The sequence below is a fragment of the Aquarana catesbeiana genome, linkage group LG01, assembly GCF_042186555.1.
Source record: "Aquarana catesbeiana isolate 2022-GZ linkage group LG01, ASM4218655v1, whole genome shotgun sequence".
Lineage (NCBI taxonomy): Eukaryota > Metazoa > Chordata > Amphibia > Anura > Ranidae > Aquarana > Aquarana catesbeiana.
The window spans coordinates 748,944,049-748,965,949 of NC_133324.1; the positions used below are offsets into that span (position 1 = coordinate 748,944,049).

Consider the following 21,901-nt stretch of genomic DNA (forward strand, 5'->3'; position numbering starts at 1 on the left):
CAGTGGAGGCTGAATTGCTGTCAGTGGCTCTCCCTGAGAAAACCTGGAAGGGCTCTCTATCTGGCAGAGACAGAGGGCTGCACTGGTCCAGCTGAGGGTCAGGCCCGAAAAGAAGCCCATGGTGTATGTGCGCCTGGAGTGGCAGTCCAGGGGTGCCGTAATATCGCTGTGAGTGGAGGGTCACTTTGATTTATGGCACCACGGTCACTGCATCATATCATACTTTTTTCCTACCTGCCTCCTGGGCCAGGCCTTTTGGCTGGGACCGGAGGAATTTTTGATTCCTGGCCCATGGGCCTGGTCATTGTATCACACAATGACCCCTTTTCACTTTCCTCTCCACTTCCTTCTCCCCACTTTTTTTTAATAAAGCCCTTATGTTTGTCACTTTTTGTATTTTTATGTTTGTACACAATTTTGCACGTGTGACTGGTAGGGTGTAGGTCCTCGGGCCTACCCCGAAAATCTTGGGAGGGGGTGGACATGGCCTTCTGGCTTAGTTCGCCCTCTCATGGGGTCTCCCATCGGGGGAGCCCCACCTAGTACTTGGATGGGTCTGTTTCCACAGACCCTCCAAAGAATGGGGTCTGTCTGGTTTCGACCAGATGGACCAAGTGTAAGTACCCAGCTGGCGCATTAATCTATCCAATCGGGAGCCAAGAACCCTGGCCAGAGAGGTAAAGCGCATCTCCAGCGAGGGAGCGAACGGGCTCAGGTGAGTAAAACAGGGGGCTGGGGGGCTGCTCAGTGAGAGAAGTTTTTTCACCTTAATGCATAGGATGCATTAAGGTGAAAAAGCATGACGGTTTACAACCCCTTTAAGCTGCTGAGCTCTGTAAGCAAGTGTTTGGCAGCAAAAGTCAAGAAGAACATGAAAAACATGTGAAAATGTGCTTAAAGCTTTACCTTCTGAATGAAAAGGAGACTACAGAATCATAATATTAACTATTTCTTATTAATTCACAATTACAGTAATTCACAATTACTAGACTAAAAAATTTAACTTTTTATAAAAAAACTTTCTAAGTTTTTAGTCATGCTCTATTATGCAACAAATATAATAATGGGACTGCAGGGTTGATTTTTCTGTAACACATATGAAAGGGTAGTGGTTGTGATGGGGTTAAAGGTTACTACTTGAAACCTTAAATTTAAGATCCAGTAAAAAATTCACCTGCTACAGTCCCTAATCTCATACACACTTGCCGACAATGTTATAAGGACAAAAAAGCAAGAGATCAAAGTCTGCACCTGGGGAGCTGTATTTGAAAAACTTTGTAGGTGGACATGATTTCCCTTATAAAAGTAGCAGAATGTAAAACGTGCTGCCTTTGTATTAATGCCACTCTAATACAGTCTATTGGGACTTTTACCAGCCAAGACCAAACACCTAGCCCTGTTCAGCCCTTGTTTAAACCACGTTTGTGGTGGTATTTCCCCAAACTTCTTTTGCCGGTTTTTTCCTATAAATCATTTGCCCACGTCAGCTGTTAACTCTCTTACTTAAACTATTTTTAACTATAATAAAAAATAAATATAATGAAATACAGTGTTCCAGATGTCAGTGCCAGTGACACATAAACTGGTCCCAAGAGATCGCAAATTCAACCACAAAGCTTCAAACAGTTTACATAGGAAAGCCGGCAGAATTCCAGCCACCATCATTTCAAACAAAAGACTACAGGAATATCTCCGTCAGCAGACCTGGATAAATAAGTTTCCAGCCACAGAACTGATGAAAAATTAGATAACGGTTAGAATAGAGATGCAGAAAGGTAAAGGAGACAGACAAGAAGCAAATATGCCATCTTTGAAATCAGAGTTTCTAGACATACTTAGCTGCGCAATCACATTTCAAGGTTAGAATTCACAGTGTTAGCAAACAAACAATGATTATACCTATAAATATGATACACAATGAAAAGAAGGAATGCACTATAATAATGGTAACTGATAAGTGTTACCTTGACAAATATGCAAAAGAGATGACTGCACTCCCACTCTTAAGAAAATTCAATGCTTTATTTGTTAAAATCCACGTATGACATCAAACATCCACAATACACAAGGACAATAGCAGCATGGTTAACATGTTTCACGAACCAAATCGCTTAATCATAACCCTCTAAGCACATGTGCAGTTAACCCTTAAATACAAATGCATTTGAATTACATTTTGAATGTTGCTACATTTTATACTTTTTTTTATTCTTTTGTTTTTTTATATATCACATGTAGCTAACTTTCACTTAGTTTTCCTTCGTGTCTTATTTTTTCATTTTTTATATGTCAGTTGCACTTGTTTTGTCTGCACACTCCAAGCACTAATTCGTTTAATTTAATCTAGCTGTCATTTGAAGTATTTAAAGAGGTTTTACACCTTCCTTTATGATTTGTACCTATAGGCAAGCCTATAATAAGGCTTACCTATAGGTACTGTAAATATCTCCTAAATGTGCGCCATTTAGGAGATATTTACTGTATACTGCGCCGATGATGTCATGCGGTCTGCTGCATGCACTGGAGTGACGTCATGCGGCTCCGTCCAGTCTCACAGCTGGAGACCGTGGCCCCGGAAGGAAGATGGGCGAAGATGGATGTGGCCTGCAGCGGGGACGATGCGGGCTTCGTTTGCAGGTAAGTGTCACATTAGTGTCACATGATGTGCTAGTATGCGATGCATACTAGCACATTATGCCTTTACTTTGCAGGGAAGAAAGAAAGGGGAAAAAAAAAAACTGAGTTTTTACTTCCTCTCTAAGGGTTAACTGCACATGTGCTTGGAGGTTTATGATTAAGCGATTTGTTTCGTGAAACATGTTAACCATGCTGCTATTGTCCTAGTTTATCGTGGATGTTTGATATCATACGTGGATTTTAACAAATAAAGCATTGAATTTTCTGAAGATTGGGAGTGCCGTCATCACTTTTGCACGTTTGTCAAGTTTTCCAGTTCACGGACTGGACCGGCACCCTGCCTTCAGTTTACTGGTTATATTACCTGGAGCGATGTTGTAGTCTTCCCCATTACTGATAAGTGTTACCGCCTAATATCTACACATATCACAATCTTTCCATTGGTCCTCTGATTTTCCGACAGTGCCATCTTTTTTTAGACAGTCTTCTATAGTAATTTTTTTTACTAGGGAGAATACACTACAGTAAGTAGTATGCAGAAGTGCTGCATTAGGCTCGGTTCACACTGCTGCGACATGGGATCCAACTTGTGAGGCCCCAAGTCACATGACATGTCAAATTCAATGTTTCCCTATGAGAGCTGTCTTAACTGATATTACACAAGTCACTCCAACTTTAGAAACGGTTCCTGCACTACTTTGGTCCGACTTGGGTGTGATTTTAATCATTTTACAGGCACCTAAATAGCATCTAAGTCTGATCAAGTTGGAAGGAAGTCGCAGGGCAAAGTCACATGACTTTGCCATCGCAGCAGTGTGAACCGAGCCTTATACCCCTTAGCTGGATTCTCTATATGAATATAGTAGAATGCCTCCCCTTTACAAGGTGACACCGGATGTTCATATGAAATAATATGGATATTTGTTAATCTGTCAAGGGAAACTTGTTATGAAAGAGAAACAAAGGCTACTACTGATGATCTGCTTCTAAAAACACTAGTTGCCTAGCTGACCCTTTGGCTAAAGTATTTTGAGTCACTGACCCAGAACAAGCTCCTTGCCTTCCTGCTTGTGGGGGTCAGCGACTGAATATATTAAAATCATTGGGGGAGTGTCACAGTCTACCAATTAGCATTTTATGAAGGAAAGTTCAGTAATGTTTATATTATAGTGATTGTAAAGTCTTGTTTTTTTTTTTGTTAAAAATAACAAACCTGTTATACTTACTTGCCCTGTGCAGTGGATTTGCCCAGAGCAGCCAGGATCCTCCTCTTCTCGGGTCGCTCTTCTCTGCTTCTCCCTCCTGTCGAGTGCCCCCACAGGAAGCAGCTTGCTGTGGGGGCACCGGAGCCAATGGTGCCGCTGCTGTGTCTCAGCCAATCAGGAGGAAGAGTCCCAGACAGCCAATAAAGAGATAAAAATAAAGGCTAAAAAAACCTTCTGCCTTTACAGCTTTTAAAGCTTATGTAGGAACCCTTTCTTCAAGTGTAGTTAATATTTTGCAGCCAAATTGGGATAACAGCTACTTTATATTTGTTACATGTTCCTGTTCACATCCAGGGTTAAAGTGAAATTGGGATTTTGTGCAACACGTAAAGAATGCCACATTAAATAAGCTATGCATTAAAGTGGTTGTAAACCCTCATATATACCCAGTGAAATAACAAGTCGCAGGTAATGCACGGAGATTAAACAGATCTTCCTACATAAGTTGTACATGTTTATTTACAGTTTTCTCTTCTCTACAGCCATTCAAAGTCATGCATGTATACATCTTGTCTGAGCTTTCAGAAATTGGGGGGCTCTCTGCAGAGCTTAGTGAGAGCTGATTGGAGGGGAGGGAAGGAGATGGAGGGGAGGGAAGGGAAGCAGATGGAAGGGAAGCCCCCCCTACATACACACACACAAACGAACAGAACTGAGGCTGTCAATCACAGGCTTTGTGCTGGAGCTCCCTCACTTGTCACCTTTTTACCTCTTGGTGTCAGGAAAACCTGTCAGAAGTGATTTATTCTGATAGCAGAGGAACAAGTCAGCAGGCAGGTGTGACACTTACTGTAGCCCTCTGGATTGAGAAACACACTATAGAGAGATATGCTTTGTTCATATTTCATGTCAGATGTTTACACTTAATTATATAAAATACTATTAGCTAGGTAGGCATCTGCAGTTAGAAGAAAAATGAATGGGAAAGGGCATTTGTGATAGATGTCAGGCTGAGAACAGTTGCAGCCTGTATTTGGAATAAATCCCTTTCCTACGTGAGTATAATGATATGGAAACATTTTAGTATGGTTGGCAGGTCTATTAGTCCTCTCCCCAGGCATCACAGATCAATCAGCATGAAACAATAAAATGTAGCTTTAAAATGTACTGACAGAGTTAAAGGATACTCATGAAAAGAGCTTTTTTTTGGCTACAGGAGACTTTTTAGAACATATCTATGGCTTTTTTGTATCTTTCATGTAGAGTTTCCAACAATGGAAAAGAGAAAAGAGACTGCACACGTGTCTGATGTTCTTAGTTCTATCAGGGACTCTAGACAAGGGGTCTCTGCACCACAGTTCCCAGGTCTGCCCACCTGTAACAGCTATTACAAGGATGACTCATTATCCCCGTTGGATTTCTTGTTTCTTTTATATTGAAAAGAAAGAAGCAGAATAATTGAGACCCTTCCTGATGCTGCTTCATGTCTGGAGGAAAGAGGCAGAACCTTATTATTCAGTTCACCAGTGTCCACCTATAACTATAGGATGGAATTACCTTTTAACTAGTTAAGGACCGGGCCTATTTTTCAGACTTCAGGTGTTTACAAGTTAAAGTCAGGTTTTTTTCCTAGAAAATGACTTAGAACCCCCAAACATTATATATACACGTCACCACTAGGGATGAGCTTCGTGTTCGAGTCGAACCCATGTTCGAGTCGAACATCGTCTGTTCGCCCATTCGCCGAATTGCGAACGATATGGGCCGTTCGCGCCAAATTCGTGTGGCGCGTCACGGCCCATAATTCACTGCGGCATCGCAGTGCATTCCTGGCTGATGATTGGCCAAGCATGCACTATGACCCGCATGCTTGGCCAATCACAGCGCCGTCTGAACAGAGAGCCATAATTGGCCAAAGCCAAGGAGGCTTTGGCCAATTATGGCTCAGGGGATTTAGCACACGCCCCACACTATATAAGGCCGCCTGCACGGCGGCCCTGTGTAGTGTGTGTTCCGGCGTTCATAGATAGAGAGAGAGAGAGAGAGACAGACAGTGTCATTTGATTTGAGTTAGATAGATTAGGCAGAACAGTCAGTCAGTTAGCTGCACTTACAGTGTATTGTGTATATATATGCATCCCAGGTGTTGCATATATATATATATATATATATATATATATATATATACACTGTATTCAGTTTAGCTAGATCCGTTCCTGTTATCTTCTTACTGACAGGCAGGCTTGTCTTGTTACAGTATTTACAGCTACCTGAAGAAAATTGCTGGTGTTCTTTTGATCCTATTTGAAAATAGTCTAGCTGCTTGACTGTGGTACTGTTAGTGCAGTGCATCCTGCTCACAGTGTTCAGCTAAAACTACAAGTTAGTGGGGTGCGTCCTGCTCACAGTGTTCAGCTAAACCTACAAGTTAGTGTGGTGCGTCCACCTCACAGTGTTCAGCTAAACCTACAAGTTAGTGCGGTGCGTCCTGCTCACAGTGTTCAGCTAAAACTACAAGTTAGTGCGGTGCGTCCACCTCACAGTGTTCAGCTAAACCTAGAAGTTAGTGCAGTGCGTCCTGCTCACAGTGTTCAGCTAAAACTACAAGTTAGTGCTGCGCGTCCTCCTCACAGTGTTCAGCTAAACCTACAAGTTAGTGTAGTGAGACCTCTGCACAGTGTTCATCTAAAGCTACAAGTTATTGCAGTGCATCCTGCTCACAGTGTTCAGCTAGATCCGTTCCTGTTATCTTCTTACTGACAGGCAGGCTTGTCTTGTTACAGTATTTACAGCTACCTGAAGAAAATTGCTGGTGTTCTTTTGATCCTATTAGTACCACAGTCAGGCAGCTAGACTATTTACAGTTAGTGCAGTGCGTCCTGCTCACAGTGTTCAGCTAAAACTACAAGTTAGTGGGGTACATCCACCTCACAGTGTTCAGCTAAACCTAGAAGTTAGTGCGGTGCGTAATGCTCACAGTGTTCAGCTAAACCTACAAGTTAGTGTGGTGCGTCCACCTCACAGTGTTCAGCTAAACCTACAAGTTAGTGCGGTGCGTCCTGCTCACAGTGTTCAGCTAAACCTACAAGTTAGTGTGGTGCGTCCACCTCACAGTGTTCAGCTAAACCTACAAGTTAGTGCGGTGCGTCCTGCTCACAGTGTTCAGCTAAAACTACAAGTTAGTGCGGTGCGTCCACCTCACAGTGTTCAGCTAAACCTAGAAGTTAGTGCTGTGCGTCCTCCTCACAGTGTTCAGCTAAACCTACAAGTTAGCGTAGTGAGACCTCTGCACAGTGTTCATCTAAAGCTACAAGTTAGTGCAGTGCGCTCACAGTGTTCAGCTAGATCCGTTCCTGTTATCTTCTTACTGACAGGCAAGCTGGTCTTGTTACAGTATTTACAGCTACCTGAAGAAAATTGCTGGTGTTCTTTTGATCCTATTAGTACCACAGTCAGGCAGCTAGACTATTTACAGTTAGTGCAGTGCATCTTGCTCACAGTGTTCAGCTAAAACTACAAGTTAGTGGGGTACGTCCACCTCACAGTGTTCAGCTAAACCTACAAGTTAGTGCGGTGCATCCTGCTCACAGTGTTCAGCTTAAACTACAAGTTAGTGCTGTGCGTCCTGCTCAAAGTGTTCAGCTAAACTTACAAGTTAGTGTAGTGAGACCTCTGCACAGTGTTCATCTAAAGCTACAAATTAGTGCAGTGCGTCCTGCTCACAGTGTTCAGCTAGATCCGTTCCTGTTATCTTCTTACTGACAGGCTTGTCTTGTTACAGTATTTACAGCTACCTGAAGAAAATTGCTGGTATTCTTTTGATCCTATTACTACCACAGTCAGGCAGCTAGACTATTTAGAGTTAGTGCAGTGCGTCCTGCTCACAGTGTTCAGCTAAACCTACAAGTTAGTGTGGTGCGTCCACCTCACAGTGTTCAGCTAAACCTACAAGTTAGTGCGGTGCGTCCTGCTCACAGTGTACAGCTAAACCTATAAGTTAGTGCTGTGCATCCTGCTCACAGTGTTCAGCTAAAACTACAAGTTAGTGTGGTGCGTCCTCCTCACAGTGTCCAGCTAAACCTAAAAAAATTGTTTTTTATATATTTTTGGGGGATATTTATTATAGCAAAAAGTCAAAAATATTGCGTTTTTTTTCAAAATGGTTGCTCTTTTTTGTTTATAGCGCAAAAAATAAAAACTGCAGAGGTGATCAAATACCACCAAAAGAAAGCTCTATTTGTGGGGAAAAAAAAGGACATCAATTTTGTTTGGGTGCAACGTCGCACGACCGCGCAATTGTCAGTTAAAGCAACACAGTGCCGAATCGAAAAAAGTGCTCTGGTCAGGAAGAGGGTAAAATCTTCTGGGGCTGACGTGGTTAAACTATGTGCACTGCTTATTTTCTGCACTGGTTATCTGCCATGTTAGTTATGGAGGGGAAAGGGGGGTTCAGGCAGTTTTTCTGCTCTGGAGCATGTGATGGTTCTCAGCAGCCCTATGAGAACCCATGACCTGAGACATGTACTAAGGCCATGATTGCTTTTAGTTGTTTACTTTCATCAGTTGAGATAAAATGGCCCTTTAAGCTGAACACCAGGTAGATATAAATGGCAACTAATACAGTTATACACAGTATGCATTAAAAAAATGAATTACACATATAGCATATGTTCCAAGAACCTGACTTCAAACTAGAGTTACAGTTTAACACAAATCTCAGTTTATAGCATGATAAAACTGCACAGACGTTCACTCATCTGTTCAACTGACAAGACAGTTTTAAGAAATCACTTATCTGAAAGCTGAAGAATTTTTCTCTTGCATTTCACCTACAACAACTTGACCTCTCCAAAACCGCAAGGTGAAAGATAACTGGAATTTACTCGACTGTGAAAGAAAGTCTTTTCTCACGTTAGACTGAAGGGATTCAAACATTCTGTGCCACGCTGACCTATCACACAAACTGCAAATTGAAATGTATACCGTAAAGTCTTCATGCACCAAAAGCTGAAATAGCTCGTCATTTTTTTTTTAAACTGTTAAATTCTCATACATTCTTCGTATTTATTTTTTTATTGGTAAAAGACTAAAATCTCTTTGGTTTCTAAACAGGAAAACATACTATGAAAGCCCAACTACAATAAAAATATAACTTATTGTATTTACAATGCATCTTTACAAGAAACACATATTGCTGTATGTTCATAAGATCACAAAATACAGTGGGGTCCATCGCATTCCACTATTTAGAAAATGCGATACAACCTGGGAACAGCTGATGCAGAGATACTGTAGTGGGGATGCACAGCTGGGCCTGCAGCGCTACAAACAGAATACAACAGGAGATTGGCTCAACCTGAAAGCCAGTTCAATTTCTGTGTAGAAGGAGTGCTATACTGCAGTGATTCTCAATCCTTTCCTCACATACCCACAACATACCATGTTTGCAGGTTTTCCTTTATCTTCCACAGGTGCTTTAAATCAGAGTCAATAGCTTGGTATTTTGGACAGCTATTTTATCTAAGAGAAATTCCTAAAACATGGCGCCTGTTGAGGGTACTTGAGGACAGGGTTGAGAACCACTGCTGTACTGCATGAATGAAACATGCAAACAGTTCCAGGCTTCATTCATAAGCAAACTGTACCAATGTATTTTTGTTAGTGTTTAGAATATAATGTCATTTCAAGCAAACCTGCAAATTGTTTTTTTTTTTTTTTTTAAGCAAAACTTGTTCACATTTAGGCCCTCATTACTCCTTAGTTATATCTAACTTGGTTATTAAAAAACTAATTTTCCCTTTCTTCCTTTAGCTTTTTTTAAAGCACTTGCGCTTTTTTTTTTTTTGTCCATTTTGTTCATTTTGTAGAGCTGCATTAAACACCAAATATAAAATATCTTGCCGATCACATAATGTGTGGTGCCAAGGAGTGTGGGTCTTAATACCCAGAACCTGCATAAGTACGTCCTTGGTAGCTGAGGTTTCTGTGCTGGGAGCACACGGATAGCTCTCTGTATCTAGTTATGGACAGGAGCTGGTGAGATGGCTCCCAATTATGTGACCACTGTGACAGCCAATCATAGTGACCACTTGAACAAGAAGTCTGTCCTGTTCCCCTGCCTTAAGGCCCAGTTAAAAGACTGTGACCAGTGGAAAGGAGTTGACTTTGTAATGGAAACATCATTTTAGAAAAGAATTTGATTTAAAATGAGCTAAAGCATATCTAAACCCAAGAACAAAAATTGAATATGGTCCTTAGATGTAGTGGCTGCATTTGTTTTTATTTTTCAGGCTAAGAACATTTTCAGTGAGAACAGAAAATGCCTGTTGATCTTAAAATGCAGTGGCCTTGTTACATCCTGTGAGCTGAACAGACAGAGTAAACAATGTTATCTTCTTTCTGTCAGCTCCTGATTCACTAGCAACCATGCAATGAGTGACAACCTGGGTTGTCCAGCTTCAGTGACAGCCATGGCTCCCTCCATAGATACAGTGGAGAGCATAATGACTCTTATGCCGCGTACACACGATCAGAATTTCCGACAACAAATGTTCAATGGGAGCTTGTTGTCGGAAATTCCGACCGTGTGTAGGCTCCATCGGACATTTGTTGTCGGAATTTCCGACAACAAAAATTTGAGAGCTGGTTCTCGAACTTTCCGACAACAAAATCCATTGTCGGAAATTCCGATCGTGTGTACACAATTCCAATGCACAAAATTCCATGCATGCTCGGAATCAAGCAGGAGAGCCGCGTTGGCTATTGAACTTCATTTTTCTCGGCTCGTCGTACGTGTTGTACGTCACCGCGTTCTTGACGTTCGGAATTTCCGACAACATCTGTGCGACCGTGTGTATGCAAGACAAGTTTGAGCCAACAAATAAATAAATAAAATAAATCCAGGATTTTGTTGTTAGAATGTCCGATCGTCTGTACGTGGCATTAGACATGAGATTTATTTGTGGGATTGAAAAAAAAGGTGAAAAGCCTGAAAAAAAGAAAATATGATCATAAACACACTAGTTTCTGTTATACACTGTGGGTTACATAGGTTATGTGTATAGACAACTTTTTTTTTTGTTAGTTTTGGACAGAGTAGGGAAGGTTTCAGGAACTTTGTCGAAGAAGACAGTTCATGTTCATGGATATTGACACCAACATGGCTACATAGGCTCATTTCTGAATTGTTTCTCTGCAGTTTTCATATGAATTGTGACCTCTGACCTTTTTTGTGCCTGACCTTTGTTATTAACCTGGCTTCTGTCTGGCCTGCCCTTGTATTTTCTTGGCCTGTCAATGGTTGTCGATTACCTCAACTATTCACTTCAGCTCCTGCAACTGACCAAGATTCTGCTTGTCAAGCTTGCACTTTGCTGTCTGCACGTGTCTGCCTTCTTCTTGATCTTAACCTTGATACTGCGTATGTTTTGGTGCTTTGCTGCAATCGCTTTCAGACCCTGGCCTGTGACCCAACTCCAGTATCTGAACCTGGAACATTACCAGCTGTAATGTAGATGTAGTCACCAGTTCCTGCACCTAGGCACTTGTGCCCTTCTATTGCCCGGTCTTAGCTTTCTGGGGTGCTCAGACAGTAATTGTGCAAGAGGCCACCCTTGTCTCCTCAGGCTCTTCATTCAGGTACACGACAACAGGGTAGGAATTGCTGTTTTGATTTCTGTGTCCTGTTGGGGGGGATTTCCATTCACTTCCTTAACAGGATCAGAATTCTTTCATTTTAGTCAGCTGTCCCCATTGGAAGATTTACCTTCACTGAAACCAAATTTTGGATTTCCCATCACTTTTTTTTTTTATGACAATGGTTAGCAGGACAAATAGGGTGGGTGAATCTCCTCAGCTCGGCACAGACAACCTTAGTAGCTAGACAAGGGTTCTAAACCACTCTTCCAAAATGACAAAATATTTTAGGTATACATACACTTTAAATGGTTGATTCTAGCAGTGAGGATGAACAATTTGTACAATATTTGGCGTAATATGTTCTTATTTAGGAGAAATGTGATTAGCCTACAAAGTATTTTATGTACCCAACTGGGTTTAATCCCCCAAAACTTTAAAATTCTAAACAGCTGTTAGGAGATCAGTCTGATATTTCTGTTTTGGGTAGAAAAAAATAAAACACTGAATGGGTGACATAAAAAAAATACTCTAACTAGCTGCTAGTTGCTACCACTGATGTTATTTGTAAACTACAGTCAATTGTATAAAAATACTGCTCATAGCGTTTTTTTTTTTGGAGTCAATGACCTGAGTTATAGCTGAGCCTTAACCAGTCTGTGAGCTGGGTGATGTGGATAATCAATTGTCAAAAAGGTGAACAGTAAAACAGTCAACACGTTTTCCAATTAACTTGTGAAAACCCCAAGTGCTTTTTCAAGTTTACTATGTCGCTGAACAAGGTTGCTAGGCAAAACAAAGTATTAAAATCCAGACCAAATTTATTACCAAGACAAGATACACTAAATTTATACAGTTGTCCTGTATAAAAAGGTCACTCTTCTCCAGCAAACATTCCACAGGCAAAATTTATGCTTGCTGGCACACAGACTAACAGATACAATAAACGTAAGACCTGAAAGCTAGCTAAAATAGATATTTACTGACACATAAATATTATAGTCTTCATCAGAATCAAAGTCATTGGTGTTTGATTACCAGTATGGTTCTTTTGTATGAGTAATGTTGTTTACAAAAAAGGAAATGTATTAAATTTTGAATGTGTACGAAGGGTATGTAAAGCCAAAAACTATTCTTTGTTTAGTTTGGATAGAGTGGTTAGGCGTTAAACACATGTCCATGTTTTTATTGCTGTGTCCGTGTTAGGAATATTCACTCTCTCTGTTCGTCGTAGTGACCACTGTCACCACCAGGACTGAATATGTGGCAAATCCAACATTTTGAATTGTTGCAAGAAAATGAATAGTGGGAAAATCGTCCAGTGGAGAGGTTTGTTCTGGTGAGAATTGTCTAAGGCTGGCCATACACGATTCAAATCTCAACCGGGTCAGCAGGAACTGGCCGAGATTTGAAGCGTTAATGAGCGGGCTGAATGTACCAAGCTGATCGATTGATCAACTTGGGTACAACCAGCCTGCCAGATTCTCTTGCAATTATCGCTAGCGGCTACTATAGTACTATAATCACTTTATTCTCCCAGCGGAGACAGCTTCCCCACCCGCCTCCCGCCGGGAGAAGACAATGGCCCAGTAGGAGGGATTCTTGCATCTACACTGTCTGCATGAGCAATTTTTTTTCCTGTAACCCGTGGGTGCAATAAGAAAATTTCCTCCATGTATGGTCGGCCTAAAGCTAACCATAAACTATCAGAATTTATTTTTAAGAACATTTGTTTAGTTTTCTAATCATTAGAGGGGTCAATTTAATGTTTGTTTTCGACTGCAGTGATGAGAACATTTTGAAGGAGCAGGATGGAAATTTTTTCTCGATCAAATTAATTTCTGCTAGTAAATGTGCTTTTCCTTTGGGAAAGTCTATTCACTCCTTTTTTTTACAGTACTTTTGAATGACATTCATGTCACCGAATGCACTGATGAGAATTTGCAGACAAATGTTCTTATGAACATTCACTTAAGGCTTAAGGCCAGCTTTAGGCTCGGTTCACACTTATGTGAATTGGATGCAGGTTTCCCCGCATGCAATTCGCATGACAGGAGACTGTGACCGGCTCTCAATGGAGCTTGTTCACACAGCTCTGGGATGGCCACAGTCTGCACTGGAAAAGGGTCCTGTGCTTCTTTGGCTCTGTTTCAGGTCCAAATTCAGGCAAACATTCGGATGTGATTCGCACCTGAAACGGAGAACAGGGACGCAACAGACCCCCTGCTTCGAGCTACGGCTGCAGCTAGTGTGAACCCGGCCTAAGGGAGGGTTTCCCTCAAATTTCTTCTCTCCTCCTTTGTGTCTGCAGGAAGTGAAGGGAAATATTTCCAATGAGACATAGATAAGAAACTCTATCAGGCCAAAATGAAAAGACAAACCAAAACACAGTTTTGGTTCTTGACTCCAGAAAACTAAAAATCTGTCTCTGCAATGCAGCTTCCCCTATTAGTCCCGTAAAGCAGTTTTTCTTCGGCACACTTTCTGGTGGCCACCCTCTGACATCACATTGTGCTATAAAAAAATCAGTCCAACATTGTAGGTGAAGACCCTGAGGGCATGTCCACAACTCAGAACTTCAGAATGAATGACTGCTAGCTGCTTGAGGAGCGAGAGCTAAGATACTGTAAAAAAGTGACTTTTAATGGTACCCTGCTCTGTTTGCAGTCCTCAGGTATTCAGTCTCTCCAGTGTTTGTATGTTATGTCTTTGTTTCCATGGGTTTTCCACTGTGTGCACTACAACAAAATGTTAAATTGGTTTTATTTGGGATACAGGGACTGGCGTGATTGGTTTATAAAACACAGTACTATGTTGGCAGCTGATAAATATGAAAAGGACATAAAATAGGGGACTGCCATAAAACACCAAAATTACCCTGATAAGTGCTCATTGTTGCTTGGAAATTAACACCATGAGCCATTAACATAAGACTCTTAATAGTTGCACGATTTTCAAACTTCAGAATAGGATTATGCATAAAACCCATTGAATTTAGAGCTAGAAGAGAAACAAACTACTGTAGGAAAAGTGAAAGAGACTGCATAATCGCTTATTAGGTGAAAAAAGTCTAACAGAATATTTGGCAAAACTTTGTCTACAAATATACACAAAACAGATGTCGACAGTAAGTTTTATTTTTATCAGTAAGACATGCCCAGGCAAGTTTAAAGTAAAATTGCATGATATTATATATCCCCTTCAAGTGTGAGCACTAAAGAGCTGCACTGAAAAACATTCACATGTAGCTTTCTAAAGAAATGGTAACCTTTTGCTTAGCAAGGGTGGGGGAGTAACAAAGGCAATTGTATCATACAAATTTATATGGTAGTGTAAAGGATGACTGCACCTAAAAAAAAATGGTTATTAAAGGGTATAAATACAATTTATGATCTAAAATATCAGGTGCCATTCAGGGAATGATTAGCATCTTAAGAATGAAAGCAAAGCATTCTTTGATTGGATGAAGTAGAGAGTGTGATGTTGTCACCCTGCCTCTCCACCTCATCCAATCAGAGAACGCTACGCATTCATTCAGAAAATGCAAGGCACTCTCTGAAAGGTATATCTGCTGAACAGCTGATCTCCTCTGTTCAGAAAGGATCAGGCTGGTTGCTCAGCACGAGACCCGGAAGCAAGTGGAGATCTCTGATGTAGTGGTGTCTGCTTCAGTGATTTCTTCCAGGGATATCAGTCAGGTATGGTATATATATTCAAGCTGGACCATTGTAACTATGTAAATATATGCTATGCCTAGAATTCTTCTTAAAAGTGATATTAAAGCCTAATTTGGGGAGTTTTTCACCTTAATGTAAGGAATCAGGTAAAAAACAGTTAGACTTTTAGAACCGCTTTGCTTGCATGCAAGGTTCCACATTTTTCCCATGCACATGTGACATTATTATCAATACAAAAATTTTAAAAAGTTCAAGTTAATGGGAATGCCATGCTACAGGTTTTATCCATACAACTTTGATGTAAACTTTTCCTGAGTGAAACATTGAGGCGTCCGTTGCTGCTGTCTGGCTACTACACTGACCTGGAACAAGTACATTGTATCAAGATCAGGAAAGTTAAAGCAAAATCAGAATTCCTTATCTGCATGTCAAGTCTGTGACTTAAAATACTGAAGCCAGAGAGTCAGCATAACATCCAGGCAACTAGCTTTTGCACAATGAATAAAATCAAGGAACACATCTTCCACGTTTCTCTTATGAAAGGTTTCCTTTCTCATTCCCCAGTCAATTATTTGTTAGTTTGCAAAAAAGAAGATAGTTTTGTTTTATTAAGTTGTAAAGAGTTTTGTGATCCCAATCTAGGTGCCTGGCAGTGGCGGGTTTTTCTTTTGGGGGGGCAGAAAACAACCTACCCCCCTGGACAGCCAGCGGCACAGCACTACCACCCCCCAGACAGCCAGCAGCACTGCACTACTACCCCCCACCTGAGTGGTCAGCGGTCTGCCACTTAACCAACCTAGGTGGCGGGCTGTGGTGTTCTCCAGTGGGCAGCGGCTCCAGTGTTCGCTCCCCCAGCAGCTTCCTCTGCCGTGTGTCTCCTCTCTCTTCCGCCTAAGCGCTAAGCATGCAATAGGATCACCTGACGCTTTGGCAAATTGGGAAACACGACCTGGCTCCTGATTGGCGGGGAGGAACTTTAGTGTGAAAATAACGAAAATGCATTCGCTATCATAACACAACTGGGTGGGCTTGGAGTGTAGTGCTCTGTACCCAGAGCCCACCCCTTTTTGAAACCTATTAGAGCCTCTGGCTCTAATCACGTGCTTCAAAAGAACACTTCCCCCCATTGTAATCCATAGTCTGACGCCCTGATATGTAGATCAGGGGACCAGAGACATGGATAGGGGGACAGCACCCGTGCGCCCTCTATGGATGGACCACCACTGGTGCCTGGAGAGATCTACTCCCTAGGTTAGTTGCTAGATATGGTAGCCTATTGCAGGGACAATGTTACCTTCTTACTTCCCCACTTTCTGTACAGTTCTGAGATAAGTAGCAATAAGGTGTGGAATTTGGATTGGATTTAAGAGCAGAGAAGTGGAAAGAGTCCTGCAAGGACTATGGTATGCATCTTCACCCCTGTGGGAGCTTTGGAGCCTGTTCCTTCCTAAAATGTAGAGAACCTGTAATGAGCTTCCCTTCCAAGGAACAGCCATTTGGGTTACCCCATAGTGGGTAGCCAAAATGTTTAGAGAATGCTATCAGGGAGTCCCCATGAGTTGACATAGTGCTGTACAGAATTAACCAAGCTCTATAGAACCATTTGATGACAGACTGTTGCAATTATGTTGCACCAAGCCACTGAATTCTATGTTGTATGGGTTGTTATATTGCTGTTGCAAATGTAAAAAAAATTCCAGCAGACTGAGCCTAATCATTCTATGGTGTGTAAACCTGAGGACGAAGAAGTGTATAGACCCGCTTGTTCAGGCACTGATGGCAGTTGGGTTCCCTCTCTGGACCACAAGCCATGAAACCTTTGTTCCCATGTAATTAGGCTGAGTGTGTGGTGGACAGTCAGACCCAACCTGGAATAACTGGGCCACAACAAATTAGTTGTGAAAGTAAAGTGTTAGACCCCAGACAAGGGCCTCGTAGGCTGTAAAGTGTGAGCCGGAGCATAAGCCATGAGTTTCCAACCAGCCTTAGAGCAAATAATTTCAAATCCTCTGTGGGAACAGGCTTATCAAGTGCCACTATGGGACTCTACATGCTTCTGGATTTACCCACAAAACAAACATTTTGAACAATTTAACCATGTTGCCTAGTCTTTTGTTATTTGTGCATCACAATTTACAAATCCTGGCAAATGGTGATTTAAGTTTATTTATACTTTAAATAAAAACATTATGTAAATCCAGTCCATTAGTTAAAAGGAAATAGTATCCCAAAAGCTTTCCAAATTTTTGAAACATTTATTAAAAAAACACCTTCTGAACAAGATGGAACATATTGCTATAGAGCAATGAAAGAATATGATGCAGGTTTGCAGATAATTACAAAGAAATATTATTTGCAGCTGTGGGGTCTTGTACCAGAGATTTAAACTCCTTGCAGACACATTCATCAAACACTTGCTTCTGGAATGATATAATAAATTGCTGGAGTTAAGTACTGCATGCTGTACTACTGGCTGTATATATAGCTCTGCTAAAATGACAGGTCAGGAATGAAATGTAACCTTGTGACCAGAAAGGCTTAATACAAATTTAAACAATACAGAAAACACCAACTGCCTTGGAGAGTAAATGGTATTTTCCTATACCAATAAGCTCTCATGTACAAAAGGTTTTTAAAGTTACATCCTATTTTACTCTGAATATAGTGGACTTTCCAAAATTGTATTTTGCTTTACAATACCTTTATGGCAAGTGTAAGCAAGACATATGGATATGAATATGTATAAATAAAGAAAGTAGGTAGTGTGGATGCTGCCCACAACCATAAGATATTGCCTGAAATTTCCAACCTATACTACAAAAACTCTGCCTGATTTCGGATTATTATTATTTTACGATACATACCCATTAGTTTTAAATGAAAAAGTTAGACCACCTATTTTGGGTGACTATTTTTTTCTTACATCTCCACAATAAGGAGACAGACAGCAGTAAACCCAACACAATAGGAATTTAAACAAATGTAATACAATGAGAAGACAGCTATAAAAACAGCTTACTTATGCTTTTCAAAACAAGAATGTATTTGTTGAAATGTCATTGCAAATATGGATCTTGAGAGCACCTGGACTTCAACGCTTTACGCACACACCAAAGAAAGCACAGAGTGGTGGTAAGCAGTGATGTGGATGGAGAATGATTCAACATTTAGAAGTATGAATCAGGGGCGGATCCGGGGGGGGGGCAACGGGGCAATTGCCCCCTCCGAGAAATTAGTGTGATGAACAGGCCAGTCACAACCCAGGGACGAGTGTGCGGGCGGGCCAGTCAGCGGGAGTTGGCAGGTGAGTGAGCTCCTAGCGTGGGGGGTGCCGTGGCCCTGGGCGTGACATTTAGGGGGACGCCAGTATGTGTCACTGGCTGCCTCCTCCTAATTTTATCTTCCTGTGTCCCCGGGCTCCGGCCGCCATGTTCAGTGTCCGGCGCCCTGTGATTGGGCGTATGGGGGTCACGTAAAGGCGTAGAGCTGGCCTGTCCGTGATTGCTCCTGAAGTCCCGCCTCCGCACATGACCCCCATACGCCTAATCACAGAGCGCTGCACCGGACACTGAACATGGCAGCTACAGCGTGGGGGAGAGAAGCATTGTGAGCCGCCGCTGTCTTCTCCTCCTCTGGACTGATGCAGGCCAGTGACCAGACACGAAGGTGAGTGAGACTCCCTCGTGACAGTCCTGTTGCTGGCCTGGGGGGGGGGGGAGAAAGTCAGTTAGTGTAGTATGGTGGTCCGTTAGTGTAGTATGGTGGTCAGTTAGTGTAGTATGGTGATCAGTTAGTGTAGCATGGGGGTCAGTTAGTGTAGCATGGGGGTCAGTTAGTGTAGCATGGTGGTCAGTTAGTGTAGCAAGGGGGTCAGTTAGTGTAGCATGGGGGTCAGTTAGTGTAGCATGGGGGTCAGTTAGTGTAGCATGGGGGTCAGTTAGTGTAGTATAATGGTCAGTTAGTCTAGCATGGTGGTCAGTTAGTGTAGTATGGTGGTCAGTTAGTGTAGCATGGGGGTCAGTTAGTGTAGCATGGGGGTCAGTTAGTGTAGCATGGTGGTCAGTTAGTGTAGCAAGGGGGTCAGTTAGTGTAGAATGGGGGTCAGTTAGTGTAGCATGGGGGTCAGTTAGTGTAGCATGGGGGTCAGTTAGTGTAGCATGGGGGTCAGTTAGTGTAGCATGGGGGTCAGTTAGTGTAGTATGGTGGTCAGTTAGTGTAGCATGGGGGTCAGTTAGTGTAGTATAATGGTCAGTTAGTCTAGCATGGTGGTCAGTTAGTGTAGTATGGTGGTCAGTTAGTGTAGCATGGGGGTCAGTTAGTGTAGCATGGGGGTCAGTTAGTGTAGCATGGGGGTCAGTTAGTGTAGTATAATGGTCAGTTAGTGTAGTATGGGGGTCAGTTTGTGTAGTATAATGGTCAGTTAGTGTAGTATGGTGGTCAGTTAGTGTAGTATGGGGGTCAGTTAGTGTAGTATGGGGGTCAGTTTGTGTAGTATAATGGTCAGTTAGTGTAGTATGGTGGTCAGTTAGTGTAGTATGGGGGTCAGTTAGTGTAGCATGGGGGTCAGTTAGTGTAGTATAATGGTTAGTTAGTGTAGTATGGGGGTCAGTTAGTGTAGTATGGGGGCCAGTTAGTGTAGCATGGGGGCCAGTTAGTGTAGTATAGGGGTCAGTTAGTGTATTATGGTGGTCAGTTAGTGTAGTATAATGGTCAGTTAGTGTAGCATGGTGGTCAGTTAGTGTAGCATGGTGGTCAGTTAGTGTAGTATGGGGGTCAGTTAGTGTAGCATGGGGGTCAGTTAGTGTAGCATGGGGGTCAGTTAGTGTATTTTCTGCCAGTGCCCCTCCCGAGACTAGACTCTGGATCCGCCTCTGGTATGAATCCAATTGGAGATATATTATTATTTTATATTATTATTAGTCAAATACAAACATTGTATTTAGGCCCCTTTCACACTGGGGTGGTAGGGGGCGTTGGCGGTAAAACAGCGTTATTTTTAGCGCTGTTTTACCGCGGTATTCGACCACTAGCGGTGCGGTTTTAACCCCCCGCTGGCGGCCGAAAAAGGGTTAAAACCCCTCATATAGCGCGGCTATAGCCGCGGTATTACCGCGGTATAGCCGCGCTGTCCCATTGATTTCAATGGGCAGGAGCGGTTTAGGAGCGGTGAATACACCGCTCCTTCACCGCTCCAAAGATGCGGCTGACAGGAGATTTTTTCTTCTCCTGCCAGTGCACCGCTTCAGTGTGAAAGCCCTCGGGCTTTCACACTGAACAAACAGTGGAGGCTGTTTAGGGGCGGTTTGCAGGCGCTATTTTTAGCGCAATAACGCCTGCAAACCGCCCCAGTGTGAAAGGGGCCTTAGGAATAACATACCATATACAGGCAACAATTGTCCTAACTAAAATAATAATGTAGCCCATCAGTTTACAAAAATTTCAAATTATATGTACACAATACATCATATACAGCTTTATAACCAGACCGAAATTTGAGCGTCGGTTTGAACAACAAAGTACACTGTCTACTATATTCATTAAAAATCCATTGTTTAGTTTCCTATAATAAACTTCTACCAACCCTTTGAGAAAATGTCAGCATGTTCAGTTGTGTAAATTCTGCTAGAGTTTATTTACACATAATGCAAGATAAGCTGGAGCATATTTTTTTAAAACCGGACTATAGAGTGGTTCAGGGCTCAAATTGCTATCCATTAGCGAGAGGTCCTGCCCAAAGCCAAAGAGATAAATCTATCATCTCCTGGTCTTCAAAAAGTGCTACAGAGAAATCTAAAAAAATATATTTATATTACAATATAACCACAAAGTTTACAGATTTGTTTCACCTTTGTGTAAGGCAATGCAAATTTAAGAGGCAAAAACTCAATATTTTTGATTCCGAAAGTTTTCTTTCTTATTTCCAAATGAGTCTACACATTAAAAATACACATATCCTCTTTTGAAACTTTCTAATAAGAATACATTCAAACAAAAAATATACATATTCTAGTCCATTGCCAAATACCTCCCCCCCCCACCACACCACCACATATACACAAAATGCAGACTTATATTAGGACCTACAAAGGTGTAAAGTTACTTGGCGTAAAAGCAACAATTCTCTTAAATGAAAAGAAAAAAATTGTATCACGTAAACTCGAGGAATACAGTTTTTAAACCCCTAAACGGCTTTCGGACCACCCACCGCATATATACTACGGCAGGGTGGCCCGGCTGTGCAAAATCACGTACCTGTACGTGATTTTGTGCGTGCGATCTAGGGGGCACATGAGATGACACTATGTGTCACACAACCACGCAATTGTCAGTTAAAGCAACACAGCGCCATATCGCAAAAAATGGCCTGTCAGGAAGGGGGTAAAACCTTTCCGGAGCTGAAGTGGTTAAACTAACACATACATTTAGGGCCTGTGGCTTTACATGCTGCAATAATCTTTAGGTTGTGCCCTGGCTCTATTAGGATCTAGCACATACCTTCTGCCATCAATTCCTATTTACACACTAAAATACATTTCCTTTACTAAAATAATAATAAGGGTAACTATGTAATAATTTAATTGGTTCCATACTTAACAGAGGGAATTTCCTCTCATGGAAAAACCACCTGAAGTCTTGAAGTGAACCTGATGTCTATGGTTTATGTACTTTATGTTGTTATTGGGTGTATTACATTATTTACTCAAAATACATACTAATACCAGTCACTGAAGGCTAAAAGTAAGACCT

At 41.8% G+C, this 21,901-nt stretch overlaps 1 protein-coding gene across 1 annotated transcript in view; it reads right to left on the reverse strand.

Annotated features, from left to right (window-relative positions):
• The window catches only part of PDGFC (platelet derived growth factor C), a 350,192-nt gene that overhangs the window by 191,172 nt on the left and 137,119 nt on the right, over positions 1-21,901 (reverse strand). The gene's annotated exons all lie outside the window — the stretch shown is intronic.